Source organism: Hetaerina americana, unplaced genomic scaffold, assembly GCF_022747635.1.
Source record: "Hetaerina americana unplaced genomic scaffold, ioHetAmer1.1.p SCAF_3, whole genome shotgun sequence".
Lineage (NCBI taxonomy): Eukaryota > Metazoa > Arthropoda > Insecta > Odonata > Calopterygidae > Hetaerina > Hetaerina americana.
In genome coordinates this window covers 61781927-61805938 of record NW_027286874.1, presented here as the reverse complement: position 1 = coordinate 61805938, position 24012 = coordinate 61781927, and the positions used below count along the sequence as shown (strand labels likewise).

The 24012-nt window shown below is 39.3% G+C and overlaps 1 protein-coding gene across 1 annotated transcript in view; it reads left to right on the top strand.

Moving 5' to 3' along the window:
- Nucleotides 1-24012, top strand: part of Mcr (macroglobulin complement-related) — a 559952-nt gene that overhangs the window by 335426 nt on the left and 200514 nt on the right. The gene's annotated exons all lie outside the window — the stretch shown is intronic.

The window sequence follows — 24012 nt, the reverse complement described above, 5'->3', positions numbered from 1 at the left end:
GGTGACCTCTCTTAGGAGTATCGCGCCATTGTGAATACAATATGAGATAATCAAGGCCTGGCTAACGCATTTATTGCCTCTTTTCCTCGTTCACCCATAAAAGTGAAAGTGTGATGCAAACGCGCTCGCGCAAGTCGTTTTGTGGTGATTCACCCCTTCGACGAATTTCTCATCCCCTGGTGGTTACATATTTCACATAGAGAAAACTGTGACTTACACGCGTAATATCGTGCCTTTTTTCTTCGTCCGAATGGATGTTGGCGTAAAATTTACTATTTTCATAATATGCAGTCGTCCTTGGCCATGAGATTCCCAAATTTCAAACCAGAGTGTACTGGTGTCGTTTACTAAGTCCAATTGCATGACGTGTGACGTGTAATTCATCCTGCGCTCAATCCTCTTTGATTTTGAAAGAAAAAGTTTTTTTTGTTTCTAAGGGCCTGTTAAATCTTTCGCTCTGGATTTGAAATTTATTTTCCGAGTTAAAAATTCTAAATCCCCGAATAGCATGATGGAAATTTCGTAGTAATTTCGCCGTGAAAAATGGGTCTGAGAGAGACGCCGGAGGAAAGCCCGCTCAAGGCCAAAGGCGCGAACCTCGCGCGCGTTCCCGGGGCCTACGGTGTGCACACTCATCTCGCGAGGAAAAGTTTTGCTTTTTCCTCCTCCAAAAGGTCTCACGCTTGGACGAAAAGGGATAGTGTCCCGCGTCCCCTTTTGTGCCGAAAGGGTAGCGGGGATCCAATACCGGACACGAATCCTTTGTTCGCCTGGAGAGGAGTTTTGGTGTTTAAGGTTTCTGCTTGACAGAAAGGAGGAAAGAGTGTCATCGCGGACCGCTTTTGTCACCTAACGCTGCGTATGATCGGCGAGGCGAGAGTAAGGGGGCACCTTCCCCTTCTCCGTACCGCCTCCGAGGAGGCGGGCCCTCCGCCCGAGACGCCCCCTGCTCGCTTGGTCGCAAATGGAAATGAGAACCCCCGGAGAAGGATTGAGTCGTTTTACCGCTCTCCGCCGGCCGAATGTTCGTGCGAGGAGGCGGGCACTCACTCCCTTCGCTCCCCTTAGACGCTGCATTAGTCTCATTTTTCCGCGTGGGCATTATTTCACGCATCCTTGGGTCTCTCTGAAGGGGGAAGCGGTAGAAATTGGCTTCCAAAATAAAAATACGTGTAAGGGTTCTGCGGTGGAAGAGAGAAGGGCTTAATTTTGAAATTTTCATTTACAGTTCAGTTTGATCTCTCAATTAAAGGGACTTTCTTAAGATATTTTTTTTCATGCATGATTATTATCACTTTACGCCCTGTATTAATAATTTCCTCCGAGCCTTAAGTATTCCCTAATTGAAAATTCTTGTATGGAGTTAAGTAGGAGGCTCCTAAGAGACTACCGGAGCTGTATTATGCGCGAGCCTGAGGAGACGCTGAATGACAATAATTTTCTCTCAGGTACAGCCTGGTGGTTGGCAGACAGTTTGACCAGGAGCTGCTGGTATTCATGGAAGAAGGGTATGAAACTAAAGGGATTCGATCAGGTGTTTGGATTTTTTACTAAAATATGCATTTGCGTAAAAACAATTCCACAAATTATTGGTTCTTGCTTCTCTCTCTCTTTTTTTATAGTGTGGTCCGTTAGGAAAATATTCATTGAGGTGGCTACCCATTTGCCATATAAGTAGTATGAACTCACCCAGCTGATATGAATTCGACCCTCATTAAATTCTTCATTCGTGATGCTTCAAACATTCTTCAACTTTTCTGTAGTTCTATAAGCTTCCTAATTAAATTTGCTTTTAAAAGGTAATATTATTTTTCTATTTCCGATTTTCCAATAATTATTTTTGCGCTTCTTTTACTACCTTTTCATAAATTGAAACTATACAAATTTATGCTTGAAAATCGTTTGGGAATTTTTTCATTTCATTTTTATGGTATCATATATGCCTAACAGTTTAGAGCCTGATGTCCATAATACGGCAAAACTGTTAGGATTTCTCCAATTATAAGTTTTAAATATATAGTAGTAAGATTTTGGGAACTTAATACTATTTTTGAAGCCTTTTTTCGATAACTCTGATTGAAAGCTTGATATGAATAAAGGGAAACAGAATTTTAAAGTTATTTTGTCCTTTATAACTACTCGTATTTATCTCTCCGGGTATTCATTTCATTCATAATTTTTGCTAGTAGTTAGGAAGATTATACCTTCAAGATCAGTGAGCGTACACAATTCAAATATTTTGTTCTCGCTTTGACGCAAATTTTGTCGGAAGTTATGGCGAGGATGAGGACTTCATTTTTATTTCGTATTGACTGTTGCTGCTTGTATTAAAACTTCTTACTTTATTATCGAGACGGTTCATCTTTAAGGGTGATAAGTACACGTATAAAATAAATTCTTTCGTAAACATTAAACTAACGAGTATTCCCGAAATTATTACTCCTAAAGATATTCACAAGCCGACCTAATTAAGAAATTTTCTGTTCCAAGCATTTCGTTCAGAAACGATGTATCCTTGGCGTTATGCAAAATTGTCGTGTATAGTGTGCAAGGCATGGTGGCCTAGCGGCCGTCATAGCAGCCTATCGTTAAAGCGTTCGGTAGCCGGCCAAAGCGCTTGGACCTAATTCGTTGGGCAACCCAGAACTCCGGCAGTTCACCCACGCTGTGTGGTTTTTCCTCAGTAACGGAACTTGTGGGTATTTTTAGAGAAGGCGGAGGTGTGAAAGAAGCACGTTTCGTATTTGGTTAATATGTGAATTTCACGCTGTTTGGCAATGTAAGAGGTTGACTTCATTTCTACATTTCAAAGCGAAGGCCTGGAGATTGGGGATTAGTTTGGTGGTTTTATGGGAAATATTAATTTTCTGTATGTCACGGTATTTCCTCTGTGTGTGGAGATATGCAATAAAATCATTTAACTTGACTAGGATAAAACAGCGGCATTGTAATTGTCGCCGCCAGTTCCACTAATTGTAAGAATATATGTCAATCAAGGAGAATTTTCGGGGGTTCTGATTCGTAGATATTACAGCTATAGCCATCTTGGCTGCAAAATTCGCAAAATACTCTAAAAATAGTTTTTCTTGATATTCCACAATCACGAAGTAGATAATGCAGATGATTTTTAGTCATAACTATTTTCCTTATTTGCTTTGTCATCAATTTTATATTTTTTTAATCGATTCACTATCTTTTCTTGACGCAAATGAGCGCAGCGTCGCATTTCCCGTTAATTAATGGGGAGGAGTGGGTTTCGCAGCCTTGCCAAAATTGGGACGAGGCAAAATGTTTTCTCTCTTTCTTTTGTAAGTCGAGAATTCTATTCATGCTTGATGACTCGTTTTTATTAATGTATTTTTTGTTTAATTTGGAATTCTTCAAAATAGGATATTTTTCCTGGATTGAATAAAATGTACTGTTCAAGGGGCGCTTGTTCACAATTCCACAAATAAATCCTAGTTTCATAATGCATTAAAAGACACTTGGTGTGTGGTTTTTGTGATGCGCTTTATCCTCTACGAAACCCGAAGTTAAGATGAGTTCTAAATATTTTGAGGAAATTTTCAAAATCATTGGTTACAAATTGCGATGTTTCTCGGTGTCTTGAGTTTTGGTTTATCTTCGTCAAAAGCCTCTCCGAAATATTATGTACAGAGTGGATGATATAACTTTCCATGGTTGAGCTCATTAATTTAACGGTCTCTCGCTGACCAGTAAGTGAATCTCTGCATCTTTTACAGCGCTTTCAGGGACTGCTTGGCAAATAAGGCATAAAGGAGACGGTAAATAAATCAGGCTCGCAAAGAGGACTAGTAGTTCTTAGCTGTCGTTCCTCACATATATGCTGCGTTCTCTTCCTTCGCTCCCAAATCTGAAATGCTATAAAATGGGAATCTTTGATGGGGAACACGGCATCTCAGTTAATATCTCCCAGAAAACGGTGAATCTTTCACTCGCGTTTTTCCCAATCACATTTTTGTACACATATTAAGTCTTCCTCTCTAGACTTTCATGTTCTCCATGTGACGGACTTGACTGCCGGAGAGCTAGCTTGTCGAGAGGTGGCATGTACACCTAAATGTGTTGGACAGAAAGTTAGAAAGTAGTTTTCTTAATTATGTTTGAGACTAATGAATAATTTTTAGTTTCCTTTCGAAAATTCAATAGTCTTTTTTATTTCATACAATTACCTCGTGACAGATACTATAGTTATTAACATCAAACCTTATAATATCTACTCCAAGAGTTTTTGAGAAATTCTAAGTATATTCTGCTCATTCATATTATGTTTCATTTCCAAGTTAACAAAACTGGCGTAATAATGAGGTACAAACAGCTCTTCTCTCATGTAAATATTTGAAATTTTGTTTTTTTTTTCTGTTGGTTTATTATCACTGCCCTTTGTGTACCCTCTTCATATATAAATCACCGGTTTATGTAGCTAGAGAATTCTCTGAGCTAACGACGAACACAGTTTCGACTAGAATTGATGTCTATTAATAAAGTTTGTGCTTGTTTCCACCAAGATTTTCATGTATTTCATTATCTCACCAGAATATAGCACAAATGATTTCGGGGAAAGTGAAGTTCTGATCGTACATTTATTGTTTTTTTAAACACGACCAACGGGGGAGAAAACACTGGAAACCGAGGAAAGGAAAAATTGATAGCTATGCCATTTCAGCGAGCATGTTTTGTATTAAAAATTCCAGGCATGAAGAAGATGCCAGGTCATTTAGAAAAGAGCTTTTCTGTTATGCATTTGTATAAGAGAGGAAGGGAACACTTTAATAATTTCAAGAAGCATTCTTCCCTTTGAAAATTCCCTCTCCCTCTAATTTTAGTATCATAAGATTTAATCCTTTTTGCTTTTCTCCACTCAACCTTGGTTTCAGTGATAGAAATTCTTTATCCGATTAAATCCAGAAATCTTAAAGAACCGTTGGGAAACCACCGCAAAAATATTTTCGGTACACTCCAAAGGGTTGCATTAAAGAATATCAACATAAAAAGAATCGCTCATCGAAAAAAGTTTGTTTTAAGCATTTCTTGAACAGTAACCTTGGGAATTATTTTGGAATTTTTTCATAAATATGGTAATTTTCTTTTTATGACTGAAATGACTAGGTCAATGGTTAAATTTCACTATTCATGGCCCGTGTCTCAATGAAGATATGCATGTTTATTTTCCTAAATAGTACCCTGGCAACCGCCGCTAAGGTGTGTTGCAGGGGATGTTTCCACGCCAGGCATGCAACATCATTGTCTTGTTGCTTAATTTTTAATTACCAAGTTTTTGATAAAATGGCAGTAATACGCACTAATATTAGTGCCATTCACTACTGTATTTGAGTGTTAAAGTCTTTCTTTTCGCGGAACAAGCTGCTGGTAACTAGAAGAACATTAAAATAATGGTTAGACAGCAATAATTAAAAACTTTTAGGCTTTTAAGGGCATAAAAGCATTTTCTTAAGGCGCAGTCCTTTGCAGTTCATCTCATTCCTTATCGTTCACTTGAAAAAAGATGCCTTAAATACATCGGGTCTTCACCTGACGTCTCTAATCTCATTTTCATCTCTCCTACCGTAGTACGACATGGCTAATAACAAACATCACCATAAAAGAAACCTGCTACTTAAATACGCAAGAGATTTTATCTATAATGTAATCTACTCTCCAAATGAAATGATACGTTTCAGGCGTGATATGGTGGAATATCATGGTTAATTAAAAATATCAATTTCCCACAAAATAAAATTTAATACGACCTGCCACCTGATGATGCTTTAGTTACATTGAAAACGGTCGCATTAAATTTTATTTTGTCGAATATTTATATTTTTAATTAATACACTCATTCAATTATCCATTACCTTATTCCTCTGTTATTCTAGATCCGCTTCTAGGTTTATCATAACAGCGTTTTATATATCCAGCTCCTCTTTATTCCTTATGATCCAATTCTGCAATCAAATTCACTTCGTGAGGATCCCATATCCTAGCAGCATATTCTAAAGAAGGCCTAGCTAGTTAAATATGGAAATATGACCAAAATTGATGCCATTCCACGTGTTATTTGCTGAACTAAAATGTTCATCATAGGCGTCTTGTTCTTTGCATCTCATTTCTTTTGTCCTACATATAACTTTCGCCCTTACTCTCAATTCATTGTTATCTTTCTCTCTTCTTCCCTCGTTCCTATCTTCTGCCGTCATCCCCTCAAGCCACTAACTTTTTATCCAAATTCTCAGCCGTCTCCGAAATTAATCCCAACATTTCCGCGGCCGAACCCCTTCATTTGCTTTATTTGTTCTTTCCGCTCTCCAGGGTAACTCGGCTTATATCTCCCCTCTGCAGTCACTCTCCTCTCTTCATTTCCTCATGCCCTATCACGGAGCACTTGACCACAATCCTATCCCACGTGATTCCATGCGGTTTACCGAGGAACCAAAACGCTGAGGAAGTGTTAAAAAAAATAGAAAAGGCAGGATTTTTGCTGAATTTCACGGCAATGCTTCTTGAATGAATTGGGGTCGAAAATATCACGTTTCGCTGTCTTTCGCTCACTCCTCTCCGACCTTGATTTTGTGCCAACCTTGAAAGGCTCTGAGATTCCATCATTTTTTTGGGATCGTACATCCGTTTAACGTCACCAGCGGCGTTCGTATCGGTCACAGTGGGATTAATAATGCGTTGCGATATTAATTTTTGATGGGGAATATTTTATCAATGGCCCCACTCCTAAACCAAATATATTTAATTATTACGCAACGTTGAACAAAACGTTATTATCGTCGGACCCATGTAAGTGGGAGAATCAAGTTTGACCTTTAAAATTTATGCGCTGTTGATGTCGCAGTTTTTCGCGCAAATTTAAGCGAGCAAAATATAATTCTCACCGCGTTATATGTTTGCCGTTTGGATTAGTTTTTATGGACAAGAGTAGCATGCTATAACTTCAATAGCTGCTCGACAAATCCTTGCAGCCTTTCTACGTACCCTAGTTCGTCGGAAGCCTCTTCAATCATTAACTACCGGAAGAAGGAGTCCAAAACAGTTTTCAGTCTCCTCCAACGTTCCTCTGGATGGCATTTGGAATTAGGAATCTGCTAATGGATAGTGCCTTTGTAATTTTGTTCTGTAATTAAGCTTCCCAGTTGTTGTTCCCAGTAATTGCTTCGTTTCCCTTTCCGTTGTCACCCTTTCCCACGTGATCACTCCACCTAATTCCGTTCCTCCCATCTTCCTATAGTCATCCTCCAAATTAGTCTCGCGGAGAAGAAGAAAAAAATGGAGCCGTTTTTTCTAAGCCGATGCTTTTTTCTCTCCCCTCCCCGCCCCCTAGCCACTCCCATTCATACTTTCGTTGTCTCCTCCCCAGTCCCGAAATGTGTCACAATTGAGGGCATCGGAAGTTCTTCTATTACGACCCCTTTCTCCCTTCGACCGCCGCCACCATTATGACACCCTTAGCATTTGCCCACGTCCCCCATCCGACCAAACACTTTTGCGGGGCGGATACCTCCCCCCTCCCGCGGGGGAGGGGGGTCTTTGCCCCGCAAAAGGAGGGTCGGGACGACGTCCTCCGATCTCAGAAACAATGAACGTTTCTCGTGTGCGCTCTCTCGCATCCATTTCTCATATCTCCTCTCCTCCCTTGTTTTTGTCTCCCGTCCCTCCCGTTGTTTCTTCTCCTTTTTAGTCCAGCTCCTCCCATTGGGCCATTTGTTCCCCTAATTCGGATACTCCTCCCACGTATCCCTCTACCCTTTCCAGCGTTGACCGTTCATGTTCCATTTCCCACCCTAGTTCAAGCCCGAAGGGATAGAAATAAGCACCGTGTTCCAAGCGCTCCAGAAGTTGCGAAGCATTTTCCCTCGTAACAGACGCACTCCCAAACGTGACTATTTTTATATGTTCCCCAAGATCCGAGGGGCCTGAACATACAGTGGAGACCATTAAAAAAAAAAGCTATTCTTTTGTAAAAAGCGGATCGGTTGTTTTTTTTTGTGTTCCGCTTCCCTGTGTAGGCCTTTTCTGTGCTATGACTAGTGAGTTCCATTTTTCCTTCCTCACAAATCAGTTCGTCCATTTTATCTGTTTTCTGATAGGATTTCGTTTAAAGCAGTATTCGGCTGTTTTCTCTTTAATAGGTAGGTATCATGCAACGCTTTGGGGTTGATAAAAAGCTCCTTTTTTTAGTGCAGACTTTTTCTTCTTATTTTTTTTGACTAAATTGGAAACGGGATGAAAGTATCCATTTTGCTTTTCACATCCGAACGATCGTTGACGTTCAGTGAGCCACACGTGGTGATGATTGCCGTTAAGTATATTAAAAACTGTAAACGCCATTCGGTATGCAAATCGTACTTCGACGTTTTTATTCACATTTGTGCTGATGAAAAATGACCATTTGAGCTCCAAAATAATGCGGAGGGTGGGAAGGTAATAAGCTGAAGGGACTTTGAAGGGGTGAGGGTGGGAAAATAAACAGGTCACGTTATCGGGGGAGACCCCTGCGGCCCAATGCGCGCGACCTTCCCTTTCCCGTCTCTGTCACGCGCTAGATACCAGATATCTCCTTGAATCACAAATGAATTCGCCAAACTGATCGATTGGGCGCATGTTTATTCATGCGGGGTAGCATGTCATGGTTTTTGACGCGACCCATGTTCCTACGATGCCCGTATCCTTTGGCGAGTGGGTTTAGGGCCTAGTCCTGGAAATTAAAATCGGTCCCCCCAATCTCTCTTTTAGAAGAGATGAGACTTTCGTTTCCTCTCGAGAGGGAGAGAATCTTCATGATCCCACCTCTTCTGATTCCGTACCCCTCACCGTTCCTCCTCCCGCTCAGGCCCTCCCGCTCACTACATGTCCACCTTACAGTCCAACCGTTATTTCCCTCTGTTGCATTCCTTTCCCGCCTTCTCTTTCGTCTTCTAATTTGGACGAGTCATTGATAAAACACTAGCACGCGGCGTAATATAACAGGCACCTCAGGAATCAATACATTTTCCTAAATAAATGATGCTCCCGTATTTAATGCTGGTAGTATTAGATTCCATTGCCAGGAATATACTAAAGAAGCTTGATATTCATTGAAGCGGTATTTCATTCCGATGAATGGCGGAAATAATTATCTACGCCCATGTTGTAACAGTAACAAGACTACTTTCAACATATCTGACTGGGTAATTTCTTATGCCTCCTGAATATGGTGGAAATTTCGGGTAGAAAGCCGTCACCCGGACTGATTTTTTTCCCCTGACACCTGAGATCTGCGACATCTAGATCTACTTTGTCCGTCCCTCACGAACTGATGGCGGTATTATGAAAAAAACGTAATTTTTGTGACGCAAAGAAGTATTCACTCTGGAGGGTATTGTTGGAAAAAGTAAAAGAAAAGCCAAAGTTTTTCCAAATTAGATCTGATCGGTCATGTTTGAAATGAGTATCATTAATATAGCAGAATTAAGATCGAATTACGAGATGTATGTGTGATGTATCCTTGATTGACCCTGTGAGCACAATGCCCACGTCCATTTTCGGAGAAAACAGCTCTCTGCCCTCTACTCTTTTTCTCGGTTATCACTATGTTGTCCCAGGCGGCCACCCGTCTCCGAAAGCCTTGAAAACAAACGCTGTGGAAAAATGTTTGGAGGACGGAAATCATTTAAAGTTCTGTAGTCTCGCGATAGATAAATGGTGTACGTAAATGTATCTCTGGGTAAACATTTCCCTTATTGATACTGCAAGTTATGGAGCACAAGTGGATTAAAATTTCAGATTTTCAAACTCCTACATCATCTTAAATAATTGGGCGATAGTTAAAACAGGATTAAATCTTACCAGAAAGAATATTGATTTTAACATGAGGTGTGGAACATTCGGGGATGTTAAGAAATTATAAGACAATGACCATTCCGTTTCAACGAGCTAATTTCTTTTAAACAATGCACTCAACCAAATTGAGTTGTCCAATTTCCTTCGTGCTGATACTGACCTTTCTATGATTGTGATTGATCACCGTTTGAAGGTTTCAAGACCTAGAATTGCGTCATGGTTTTTTCTGGAGTATTTATTTTAACATTGGATTTTTAATTTTGTGCGCGCTCTTTTTCGTGACCTCGGGAACGGAAGCGATACTCTCTTTCGGGCTTCGTTGCAGGTGCCATTGTCTCCGAGAACGTTTATGATAAATGTATCAAATTTTCCTCTCGACTTACATATTTTCTTTTTTCCACCGAGTTTAGGTTTCCCACTATCTCTCTCTCTCTGTCCTTTCTGTTCTCTCATAATTCGGACGCTCCTTCCTTCTTTTCGCCGGCGAGTCACCGAGACCCTCCTCGCCGGATACCTATTCTGTTCGCCAGCTCTCCCTCCCTCCAAACCCTTTGCCGCCTCCTCATTCCCTTATCGCCCCACTCATCTGCTTCCCCGTCCCATTTTCGCATTCCTCGCCTGAGCGTCATCCCACGCAAAGGTCTGCCTCACCCCCACCCCCTTCGTTATTGAAGTAATCGAGTTTTGGTTGGAATCATCATCCCGTTTGATGGTTTCGGGTGGGGTATCGAGGGCGGTGTGCATAATATGTTTTCGTCCGCAACGCGACGGCGGCGCCGCTGCTTTCCCATCAAGGTCATTTATTCCGACACATTCTCTCCCTTATCACAAAGCCACGCATTTTTCTTCCACCCCCCCCACACCCCCGCCCCTCTTCCCGCTCCTTCCCAAAAGTGTCCCCAACACCGCACAACCCCGCCCTTCCTCCCTTCGGAATCCATGCAAGTCCCGGAGTCCACCCCTCATCCCTCCCCAAACCCTCCCCCGCATCCGCTACTCGCCTTTCTCTGGACCACGCCCAACTCTCCACACGGTTCTCACCATCTCCGTATTCTATCTAGCAAACTGCCTCTCGATCCAACTTCGCCCGTTTCGACCCCTCAGGAAAGAACTTTCTTCGGAAAAAAAGGAAGTCATTGCCCTTTTTTTCGTGTTGGCTGGACGGCCTGCTTCATTCTTCTTTCAATTGGATTTTTGTCTCTCTCCTCTCCTCTTTCATTGCCGTTTTCCCGGCTTCTCTCCCTCCCTACGTTCCGCTCCCTCTCCTCCTCGCTCCTCGGTCGCCCCTTGTCTTCTCCTCCGCCTTTCTTTGGCCAGATTCCCTTTATTGCGATTTTAATCTTGATTGTCCGTTTTAACGGTTGTTGCATGCCGGGTTTTTAATTTGAGCTCTATTGCCTGTACCTTCCTCTCCGCATCCGTGCTTCACCCTACGCTACGAATTCTCTCTCTGCAGTAGACTAACTCTTTATTTCCGTCGCATTTTATGGAACGCCATTTGAGCCGGCCCCGTTGGCGGTGAGGTAACGTCATCGTCTGCCAATCCAGAGGTGGCGGGTTCGGTTCCCACCTAGGTGGTTTTTCCTCCACCAAGGCCTTGGGCGTATGAAATTGTCAAGTTGTTACGAGAACTTGAAAAAATGGCTCGGTGGTCAAAGATTTTCCAACCGTAAAGAAGTGATGTCGGCAGTTAATGGCTAATTTGAGAATCAAGACAGGTCTTATTATAAAAAGGGTATCGAACTTGTAAACATCGCTGAGAAAAGTGTACAGAGCTCAAAGGAGATTATGTTGAAAAATAAATACATTTTTGTTTCCACAATTGTTGTGTTTTCTTTGTTGGGTCGGGGTCTTCTGGGACTGCCCTCGTATATCAATGTTCAAAGTCGGATGTATAAAGGTCGAAGTGCTGTTTTAGGACTAATGCAAAATAAATAAATAAATTTATTAATTAGACTTCTCATTTCTTAAATTAATTTCCTTGTCTGATACCCTGGGTTAAGGAATATCCATTCTTCATGATGTGCGCTGTTATTTTAACATCCCTTTAATGCTATACATTAAAGGACTTCTTTGTAGTGACGGTTGTTTAAACTTGAAGTAGGCATCTAATTTGGTAAATCTTTAACGTTTTGGCTGCCCTATGAATCCTTATTTTTTCTACATTTCCTCTTCCAGTGCTCGCTACTTAAAAAGTGAACTCAAATGAATAGATGTTGTTTGCACGGTCTCTTTAAGAGTAAATTTGTAAAATTAAATTTGTCATACTATAGGCTTTACGTGTTAGGGAGTTGGTATTGATATGCTTCCAATTAATGGTATCCTCTCCAGTCACCGGAAAGTTGGCCGACAAGCAAAAATGTTTCTTGTTTTATTATATTTTTCGATCACAAATAATCGTGCATTGATTCTGAAACCTTTAGGAGTAACTAGATAGCGTACGTCATGAGGTGGATATTTTAATCTCGTCGAATCCCATTTAGTCGCGTCGAATATTTAAATAGTTCAGTTTTTTACGCGAGAAAAATACACATTCTCTCTTCCCTTTTGGACAACAAAAGTTTCGATTTGTTACGTCTCTTAAAATATTTAAACTCAATTATTTTATTATTATCCATAAGAAACAATTTCCTCCCATTTTGCTGTTATTGCTTCATTTGTTTGAAGGAAATAATACATTTTTTAATATTTTCTCTTAATAATGAATCTTGTTTATTTTTGGAATTTTCATTTCTTAAAAATTGAGAAGAAAAGGATAAAAATAAAGTAATGGAAATATAAAATAACAGCCCGTTACATGTTATTAATATATACTACAAAAGTTACATTTATTAATATATATATTACTAAACGTAGATAAAATTGCTATTTTCCACAGGGTTTCCGCTGCCGTGATTGGATTGTTTGGAGTAATTATTCATCTTGTTTTGCCTAATATTCTTCGATTACTAGTTTCTCATTATTATCACGATCCATATTTCAATTAATTTTAGGATCCTCTTAACGTAATCTGTATTTTTATCTCCATGTCATCAGAAAAAAACTCCCGAAGGTATGTGAGTGACTCAAAATAGATATTCGGAACTCTTTTCATTCTTTTAATTTAATGCACAGTTTTTTCTGCATTTTTTCAATCCTTTGCCTGAAGGCAGTAGTTTTTTCAACGGTCTTTTTAAACTGTTAGCGAGTTTTAATGTCGTCCCGACCAAAGTACGAATTTCCTGGTAGTCTTGTTGACTGATGCTTGTGATTCCTGCGCAAAAATATATTTTGTGTGGTTCAATATTTAAGCTAATACTTGTTTGAATTAAGGATAAACTTTTTTGAAAAGGGTTCCTTAGTAACGCCTAAATGGTCAAATGATTTCCCGTTAAGGTTCAACGCCATTCCAAATATATTCTGTAATAATCGTTGGTTATCCATTTTAGCGTTAATACATTGGATCCCTGAGGGAGATTTGCATATAATATGACTCGCGTTAATCGAGGGTTTATCGTAGATTCTTATGCGTTTACCATGTCGTCTAGCTCAGTGATGCCTGCCAAAAAATTGAATTGCAGCCACGAGCGATCGTGCATTACGTCTGTGTCCTCTCATCATCTTCGGCTTTCGTGGCTTGGGGGTCTCAAAATTGCATTGAAAGCACTTTGTGATCGACGTTTCAAGCGTAAATTTGGGCTTAATGTCATCATACCCGATGGAAACTTCGCAGTCATGGGAGGTTCTTATGCTGTTAGTATATAAATGTGCCCATGCATTCCTTCCACCCTCTTCTCTGTCATATCCGTATATTTCCTTGATCTTTGTTCATCTGTCAATTAGGGGCGATTAGAGGTTGGCATGTGTTCACTCGAAGAGTTGAGATTGTCTCTGCTCATTGTTACTGAGAGCATAAGGTTGTTCGATGAAGCATAGTAGATCATTCAACTTAATTTATATTATGAACCTGACTTGATTGTCACGGAATTTCTTGTGGGATCTATTTCCTGTCAGATTTCAGGGGGTTAAAAATTTTAGTTTACTACGTGTGCTGTGTAGATCCCTTTTAATGGAGTCCGTGGTCATATACCTGTAGATCATTGATATGAAAAAGACCACGCTGAAATTTAATTTTCTTTTCCTTTTTTCAAATAACGCTAGCAGTTACTTCAGTGCTCTCGTTATCATATTTGAATTTTGGGGTTAAATATCTGTCATATTTATCGGAATTGCGGTTTTTACATTTTAAGTTTAGCTTGATACTTGATGGCCAATGCGTAAGTGCAAACTGATATTGTGTCCCAAACGAAGATAATATCTTTCGTCGAATTCCCATTGATGGCAGAAGAAAGGAAAAAAAGGAATTTATCTAAATATTGATGTAATAATAATTTAAACTACAGTTGTTTCTTCCGATGGGTAATCCCAGGTCTTGCCGCCAATAACTGAAGTAATGGAAATGACTTCGTCCTGGTTTCACCGCTTTTTACAGTTTAACGTTTATGTACCCCAGGTTCATTCATTAACTCTCTGTCACTGATTCCATTCATTTTCCTATTTCCACGAATTCCTAAGGACTGTTTAATCACTCGTTGTATTGCGCCCCTAACTCAGTAGGAGAGGGAAGTGGGAGATAGAGCAGAGAGAATGGATAGTGTGGAAGAGAACGCTCGTCCGAGCTAGTGACGTTGTTCGTCTGTTTTAAATGGGATATCCGAATGAGGTCCGATTGAGGATGAACCAGGAAAATCGATACAGCCCACGAATGACAAGATGATTACTGGAAGTCAATGAGCGGGTTTCGGAAACTTGGGGTCGGATTTTGCTTCTCGCATTTTGCTATCATTCCGGTGTGCTTTGCGGCATAACTGGCGTTATGCGCGTGTGATTCATGGCAACAGATGGTCCGATTTCTTGTCATAATTGAGGAAAAAACGAGTTCAGTGGATATCCCCAATGATAAGAATTTACTGAAATGTAAATGATCATGCTGGCATATTTGGGCAAAAGGGAAATAAAAAATTGTCGGATTTGACTTCTTTCTACTTCTTCTGTTCGTCTAGCAGATGTTAACTTCACTTCTGAGAAAGACTGATATTTCCTGATATTTCAATTAAAATGCTGTTTGCCGTGGCAATCTTTTGGTTTACATCCTTATTGGCGTCATGGTATAAACAAAAACGACGGGCCAAGCCTAGCCCTATTTCCTACGAGCCTTCGTTACTAATAGGAGAGTTATTTCATTCTCGCAAACAAGTAGCAAATTGAAAGTTCACACTCCAGAGCGTGGTCAGCTTCTCAAGGAGTATACCACAATGGTATGGATGAGTGTGTGTTAGAAATATTTGGATCATTTGACTACAATATTCGAGATCCTCGTTCATAGTTTCCTATAACCGTGTGGAAATTGATAATGGAATAAGATCTTTGGGGCTGCCTTTTGCTGGAGAATTCTCATTTTTAATCGCCATAAGTGGCGATTTTGTCTTTACCTCGCTGGTAATGTGCGAAGGAATATTATTCTTATGGTGGCGGAGTGCTTGACGTCATTAAGGTGTCAGCAGAGAAACCTAAAGGATATAAAAACGAGTTCATTATCGGAAGCGGTAGTGAGGGGCTCACGTCATATTTAACTTTAATCCGGGACTGGAGTGGTTGCAAATCATAAACGAAACGGTGGACGAACGGCATCCGACTATTCCCTGGCAATCGGAATGTGGCAAATGAAGACTTTTGAAATGGGTCATAAATACGAATATATGCTCTCGGGCAAAATTCTCCGGTGCCACTGGCGCGGTCGTATGCACGCCCCCTTCATACTCCCCGTCCCTTTCACGCATAAACACAAACGGTCTCGCTCGCATGACTCGCCCTCCCGACGCTCGTCCGAAACGTAAGCGGGGATGTAGCAGCGTGCGATGTTTTATTTTTACATTCAGTCCGCATGAAATTGCTTTGTGTTATTTATGAGGGTCGGTTCGAATGGAATCGTCTGTCGGGAGCCCGTTTTTTGTTCATATATTTTTTTTTGATATTTTGAAAATCGCCCAATACGATATGGATATTTTTCGGTATCCCAGAAGAATTTAAATTAGGAGCTTTTTTTTCATCGTGGGCACCCACTCCCCTTTCCCGCTTTCATTTCGCCGGCCAGTTCATCAATTGGTGGTGATTGAATTTCGTCTCTTTACCTTACGTTCTAAATAATTTGCGACATGATAGCGGCGCTGAGTGACACCAGATATTGAGCCAAATATGGGAATATCCGGTAATTTTAATTTGTTGATCCGTAATAATTCTGGTGTTGTCAACTCCGCGATCCTCGGCGCTCACCTCGCAAATTTTGGTGTACTTTGTAATCGTACTTACGTCCGGTCTTCCGTATGGGCCTAATCCCAGTTTGCTCAATTCGGTGGTTCGGAGGCGTTTTGTCATTCGTGGGGAGAGTTTGGATTATATTCGTTCGTAGAGCACCATTTATCTCGTAATCAGTAATGTGTGATTTGAAAATCAGGCTTCAAAGCTTTCGATTAATTATGGGTATGTCGATCGTGTTACGCTAAGGATAATATTGTATGCATCGTCTGGAATGTGGATTCATTGTAAGCGAAATAGAGGCTGACTGACAACTGGATTGCATTCTCCAATTTACATGTACATATTATATCCCTGTGAATTGTATCCTTTAATTAAAAAGTGAGTGCTATAGATCATCTGACATGAGCATTACTAATTAACTGCCCTATGCCAATTATGATGTTGCTGTTTAATAGAGGACAAAATATTGGATAAACCAAATTTAGGGAGTTTCTTCAATTTTACGAATTGAGTAGCTTCAGACGTGATGTGGTGGAAGTCGAAAATAATGAATAACTGATCGTAGCACCTTTCCACTTGATAAAGTGGAAAAGTGTTCCGATCAGTTATACATTCAATTTTACAATTTAATTCTCCTAATAGTAAATTTAGCGGCACAATTTTCCTGGATGTCTTGACCCTATCGGTGTCCAACGTAGAGCAAGAATTAGGTATAAGGTGTACTTATGTTTTAAAAACCAGCCCTAGTGCTATTTATTGTGATATACAGTAGTTAAGCTTATCTTTTTAATTTAATCTAATGACGTGGGAATACGGTGAGTAGAGCCTTGGGCTACTGATCTGAGGTCCCAGGTTCAATTTCGTCTGATGACTCTGGGCACCTTCAGCTTCACCCTAGCTTTCGGGTACCTGATCTTCCCAGGAAGCCATAGGCGTCACAGGAAAAGGAAGAGGACCCTACTCTAATGTGTTAATTTCACGAAATTGGGTTTTAGTAATAGCTGAGGTCTACCCTCACCTATCAAACGGACCCTCGGGCTGATGACTGTTTTTTTTATGTGTATCCAAGTCAAAGAGTCAGTAGCTTCATTTATTCAGTGAGTTCTCTATAATATTCACCACTAAGAACGACTCACAACGACAAAGCACAACGTCTCGTTGCGCTACTGAAGTGATTGTTCCGATGGGTTGTAGAAATTACACTTACACAGCCTACACAGCCTAGGGAGCCTGATTGATGTTATTTCTCGGAAGATATTTCTGTTACTGATATCTGCGAGACATATTTTCTTTTGGAACGTTATCTAAACCATAAGTATTCGATGGAACATTTAAAAGCTTTAATTTCCCTTAAATCTGAATTTCGAATCTCTGGAGGTAACGAGAAACCTTTCTCCCTTGAGCTCACCGATTTTTTCGAATTATTTTTTAGGTATTTTCAAATAATGGTATGGTATTGATGGCATTACAGCATATGTTTATCATGAGAAAGAGAATTTCTAAATATCAAGAATTTGTATTGACTGGATTTAAGCCAGTCAATAATGCTGAAAATATCATCCCATCATGCACACACAACTTTGGTGTAATCAGTAGCATGGGACATTGCGATTGGTGTCAAATTCATGTTTACAATAATTAACACATTCGGGTATTGGCCCAAATATTTAGTTTGTAAATATGTATCAATATCATATAGGTTTATACTGTTTCCAATAAATGTACATGTGAATAGAAGGCGGTTCTTTCCACAGTATCCGATTCAAACGCTAAATAAAGGTTGTCTAGAAAGCCTTTGTTTGTCACCTGAATTGGTAACTATTAAAAACGATGCCTTCCATGAACACCGTTTTTGAATATTAACTTCAGTCGTGTCCATTAATACAGGGTTCTAATTCGTAAGCATAATAGTCCAATACCTCTCTTAATTTAAGGTGTTAATTTGTTCCACTAACGTAAAATTTTATGTGTAGAATATCTCTTTCATCTGTGTATGAGTTAATCTCATGAACATCTCTTTCGCCTATATGTTCGACGTTCGAAATTACTGATTACTCAGTGAAATCACGAACTCGTTCTATCTTAGCATTCAGTTTAACTCTCTAAATTTTGGGATTCAAAAATTGCTTTGTTTGCATTTATATGAAGTGCCTAAGGATTTGAATTTTTACTTCTATAAATTTTGAGTTTCTCTCTGTGGAAATATGCCCAAATCCCTCTCGCAACCCCTCCAACCGCCTACCCAATGAGTTTTTCTTAATAAAAACCAGTTATTTACGAGTATTTCGTTGCTTTGTTCTCTTCTCTCCTCCGACCGCACCCATTGCTTATTTTTAACTCGAAAAAGGTGTCAATTGTTTGCACATTTTTGGCATTTATTAAGTTCAGGTCCAATGTTATCCAAACTGAAAGTGTAGACTGGAGATACTTAGTTGAATTTCGAGCCTCGGTGTTTGGGGATAATATCCGTGAACACTAAAATAGCCCAAATATGGAATGCATCATTGTCATACTCGTAGATATTAGCAATCATGGGAGGATGTAAATTTGACCAATACTTTTATATGTTGAATATATTGGGGTACTAAAAATTGGAGCCGAAATGGATTTATTTTTCAATGCAATAATTTGAGAGTGTGAAAATCATTCAATTTTTTTTACTCTCTCTTTTTTTTACACTCTCAAATTACTGCATTGTAATGCACATTTATGGGATGACTCCGTTAAAAGTTACGGTCGCGACATGTCCCGAAGTTTCTTGGATGTATTGTTGGCCTGGAAAAAATACCGGTAATTTTTTTTCCACTGTTTGTATTCAATTAGTCCTTTCATTGTAAACTATATTTTAGTATTATTATATAAACATATATCGTGGAAAAAGCCCTTAAACAGTTTCTTATTTTCTTTCTTAAATCATCCTTAAATTTGTTTGGGATCACCAAACACGGTTATCGCTCCTCGTATTTGAGGGACCTAAGGATGTGTTCAACAGAGCGAAAGGACGGGAATTCGAGATCGGAGAGGTACCCACCGTTGACCCAGTCTCTGGAGGATGAAGTGGGGGGTGGAGTGGCCCCGAACGGATGGGAATCGTCGGCGGCCTGCAAAATGTAAACAGAAGTAAACTCGTTAGCGCCACGGTCGCGTCCGAGCACAAATTCAGACCTTTCGGACAGATCCCTCTACCCATTTTAATTAATATAGGTACATTTTTGGCCGTTGTGTTCTCGCGTAATCGGACTTAACTGTCATTAAAAAGAGCGTGGCTCTCATATTCAAAAAGAATTCCCGGTTTCCTCTTGTGTTTTGACCTCATCCCTGCGTTTTTTTTGCACCACTTCGAAAATTTGTTGGAAATCCTGTAGGAAAAACAAGTCTCGGCCGCCGTCGCTTTATTGCAGCCTGTTTTCATCGTTATATTTTGCTTCAATTAATTGGGCCTGAACTACGTGTTCATGATCAAGTGTTCTAACATGGGTTTCGTGCTATGTTTCGTGTGCTAACAGTCATATGGTAGGTACTCAACCCAATATTTGTAACCTTTTATGAGTATCCTTTGGATCGTTTCCTAGTTTGTAACCCCCCCTCTATTTTTCTCTCTCATTCCTTCTTTCTCTCGCTCCCCCTCTCCGTTGATTTATATTTTGACCGCTAACGTAATTTATGTTTCATTCTTTCTCTAAGCCAAAGAAAAACAAATTCCTGAAAATAAAATTGCCATATGTGAATTGCTTCCTTCCTTTTCATCTGTGCGGGCTTATTTTATTATGGCAAGTGCTGCATTGGTAAAAATGGATTAATTCCTCACTATTTTATCTAATTTTCGTCAATTATTCTGGTTCAACGCGTGCAGGAGATTTCTTTAACTATCAAATCGATCATTGGATATATTTCCAGTCCTTGTTAAAGCTGTTTTCATGACTTTAATTACCTCAACTTAATATAAAATATACAATCTAGTCCGACCGTCATTATTTTCATAAATTGATATTACATGATCGGTAATTCCGCTATTTGTTTAACTATTCTTAAAAAAACGCTCTCAGCTCTCTTTCTAAGTAAAATTCCAATAGTGTATTAAATATCACTTATGACAGTGTTATAATGTGCGTTAATCAATAAAATTTGCAGTAATTTCATTCCCCCTCATCCCGTTTTAATGCTTTTTCTTACTGAAAATTACCCCCTGTGCTAAATATATTTACTAACCTAGACGGGATAAATTTTGCCATTTATTTATAGCTACCGACATTTGGAAGTGTCACTCGGCCTGCGTTGATAATCCTATTGATTTATTTATTTTCATGATATATTTGGGATAATAAAACTTAGCTAATATATTGGAACAGTCAAATGTGTGTATATTCTAGCCATGAGAGAATTTATCTCAGAGGGAGAAAGTTTATCTCATAAGCTTTAGATGTGTTCAAAATTCGTCTTTGATAAATGGCCAACTTTTTGATATCTTCTTATAAGGCTTAAATCGTCATTCAAACAGGTTATTTTTGTTATATCTTTGTACGGATTCAACATTGGAGTTCTTAAACTTCAATAGCCTGAGTTCCCGATAAAAAATGAGTTGTCGCCTTTTACGACGTGACCATGTGGGTTTAGTCATAAATCTTATGAGTATGTCCTGTGGAACATGTTATTGGTTTTGGAGGGTATTACTAAACTTCCATTTCTGTTTCTTTGAAATCACTAGTATTTTAAAAAGTCGGGCGAGAGCAGCATTTAAGTCAAGTATTAGTTGTCTCGTGGACGAATCGTCGATGCATTTTATAATAATTTTTCGTTCGACTGATGTTGTTTTTGTTATCACTTCCCCTGGGTTCCACCATGTTATCACTCCTTGGAAGGGTATTAGTGGGAGATAATCCCTTCTTTGACACTTCACTCTAACATTCGCGTTGAAGGCTGTTTCGGTACACAGAAGCTGCCCTATTTTTTTGTATAAATATAATTTTTAATATAATTTCTCGTAATGCGCGAAGTAGTTTGCCAAGCTCCTTATTATACGTATGTTCATTGATAAATACATGAACACTGCTATGTGAAAACGATTGTGCTATTAAGTAAAAAATTTCTTGATTTGGCACTTTTGATGCTTTTATAATTCTTCGAAGTACTTAAAATATGATGTGCTACTTACTTCATAGATCTTTCTTCACAGCTACGGATTTAAAAATTAATTTTTAATATTAAGATTTCGAGCATTTACTTTTTTATTCAGATTTCAACGCTAGACTTTTAATAGGTTCGTTTTTCTTTGGTAGGGGTGACTATTCTTGTTTCAAAATTCTCTCACAACTGTAATAATATATTCACACCGATGAAGTAAAGAGTGCTTGTAATAAGATGAAATCAGCACTCCGTTTAGTAGCAAAACATAGTAATGCTGAACTTCAATATATGATTTCCCATTTCTCTGCTTCCAGGCTTCCAACTCCTGAATTAGGGTCAGTGTTTGTCCCATTTGGATGTTAAAGGGAATACCACCACAGCCTTATTCATGTCTCTCCGGAATACTCTCTCCCCCTTTCCGTTTCCACTCCGCCTCCCCCCGCCCCACAATCACATGCCAGAGGGGACAGAACTAATCACCAAAGAGCAGTCCGTAGCTCATGCGCACGGCAACACCTCTCGTCTGCCCCACGTCTTTGCAATAACCCATCACCACCTCCATCACTCTCTCTTTCTCTCTCACACACACACACACACCCACACTAGTACTCTCGTCTCCTTCTCATTTTTCCGTTCATTATTCCTTCATGCAGTGTAAGAATTAATGCTTTACTCATAAGCCGGGTGGTGAATTCGCAGATGCAGTTTTATTTTTATGGCAAGGGGCTTCGGTTACAACCGTGCCAATTCCATTTTGCTAGCTTTAAAATTCTGATTGGTTATGATTTGTCGGGATGGATTAATTAAATTAGTAACACATCGCTTTATTATATTTCGGTGCTGTTCGATGAAATTATTTACAGAATAAAAGTTGGGATGGCAGCAGGTGCGGTATTATTTTTTGTTGTGTGTTAAGTGCGTAGGTACATGAAAATTATGATTAAATGCTATTCGCTTGATGAATTTAATGGAGACGTAGTAATCGATGGAGATATATTTATAAATATACTAGTGTCATAGTTGGAGAATTTCTTTTCAGATTCCATCACCCGTCTCTTGTGTGTGACGTAATCACCAAGTCTATCTGGGGAGCAGGTTGTAACTGTAGTAAATTATGCCTTGTGGTGGGAATGTTCTCGGGCAGCTATCATCCGTCTCAGCTGCAGGTGAAGGCCTAGTGTTGCGATTACCGATCCAATATCCGATTATTCGATTTTTTATAGCTGGGAGAACTTGTCACAATTGCTGGAATTGCTGGTTTTCCTTCACGAGTTGCGGTTCTTTAGCTCTCCTTGTCCTGTTCCCAAAACGTCAATACTTTTAATTAGTTGTCTGATATAAATTGAGACCGAAATCTAACAAAAAAATAATTTTGTGAGAGTTCCAAAATGTTGATAGGCCTTAAGCGGAGGCTAACAAGGGTAATTGCTAGGAGCGAGAGCTAAGCTCCACGGTCTCAGCTGCGGAAGCCTGTTTGTTCTCATCTCTCAAGAACTTGAGCGTGGAAAGCATTTGAGGATTGTATCGATTCATTAAAATAGCTACCCCTTCGATTTCAAGAGCACTTAACATTAATTACCATCGATCTCGAAGGTAATTGAACCTAAATAGAATTCTCATGGGATATATTGTATTAACTCCTCAAAATAACACATAAACAATCATATATGATGGTCTTATTTTCACCTTGAAGATCTTCAGTAATAATTGAGCTTTGCACTTGCCGAATTCGTCTCTTAAATATTTTCGGTCTAAATTATTCGCGTAATTTTCTTAATGATTTAATGAATATGCTTTTCCCATTATATTCTGTTGGATACACTCTTATCATTCAACTCCATTCGTATCTTCTAGTTGTCTTTTCGGACTTTTCTGTCAGCTTTAGTTTAATTTCCACCGTTTCATTTCACCGTTAGAATTAAAAGTTTTTTTATTTTATTAATTCAAAAACTACAATTAGGAGGCGAAGGACTTTGTTGAGAAGTTGCTTGATAAGTACCATGGTAGAGTGGTTTACAGTATCTGATAATCCTTTCGTGATATACCAATGGCGGTCGAGTTGCCTTTACGTTTTATTAGAGCATTATAGTTAATTACAAATAAATACTCAACAATGACCCCTTGGCATTTAAGTTACAATTGACCTCTAATTTCCAGGCAGAGAAAACATCGCATTGAATTTATCTATGTTTAGTGGATAAAAGAAACAGTATTTTGATCAGATATATCATGACACCTTATTTCAAGATAAAACTTGAAGGTAACAGTTATTTATTCAAACAATGATATTCAGCATGCTTCTACGATCCCTCCTGATTGGTTCTCGTATTAGAAATTTAATGCCAGCGTTATGTTAGGAATACCCTTATTAAGATGGACTGTGGTTAATTTCATGATTTGAATCATTTATGAGGAATGGTATATTAGTTTTTCTCTTTACCTTAGTGATTTTAGGCAATACGTTATCCTGTTTTCCGAGATTATGCATTTTTAATGAAGATTTTGCCTACGTAAATTTATTTACTGTTTTGAGTGGTCTTTCGTTTGAACATTACCCTAATGGATACGTAGAATATTAATAGTAAACGTTGTAATTATGTAATGAATAGCTAGTTACTCATTTAGATAATGGACAATAATTGCGACCGTAGGGCATTCAATGGTCCAGAAGGTAGCGGTTGAGTGAAAGGATGTAACTATGAATCAAGCGGAGGGGGGGGGGTGTTCCTATTATTTCAGAAGTAT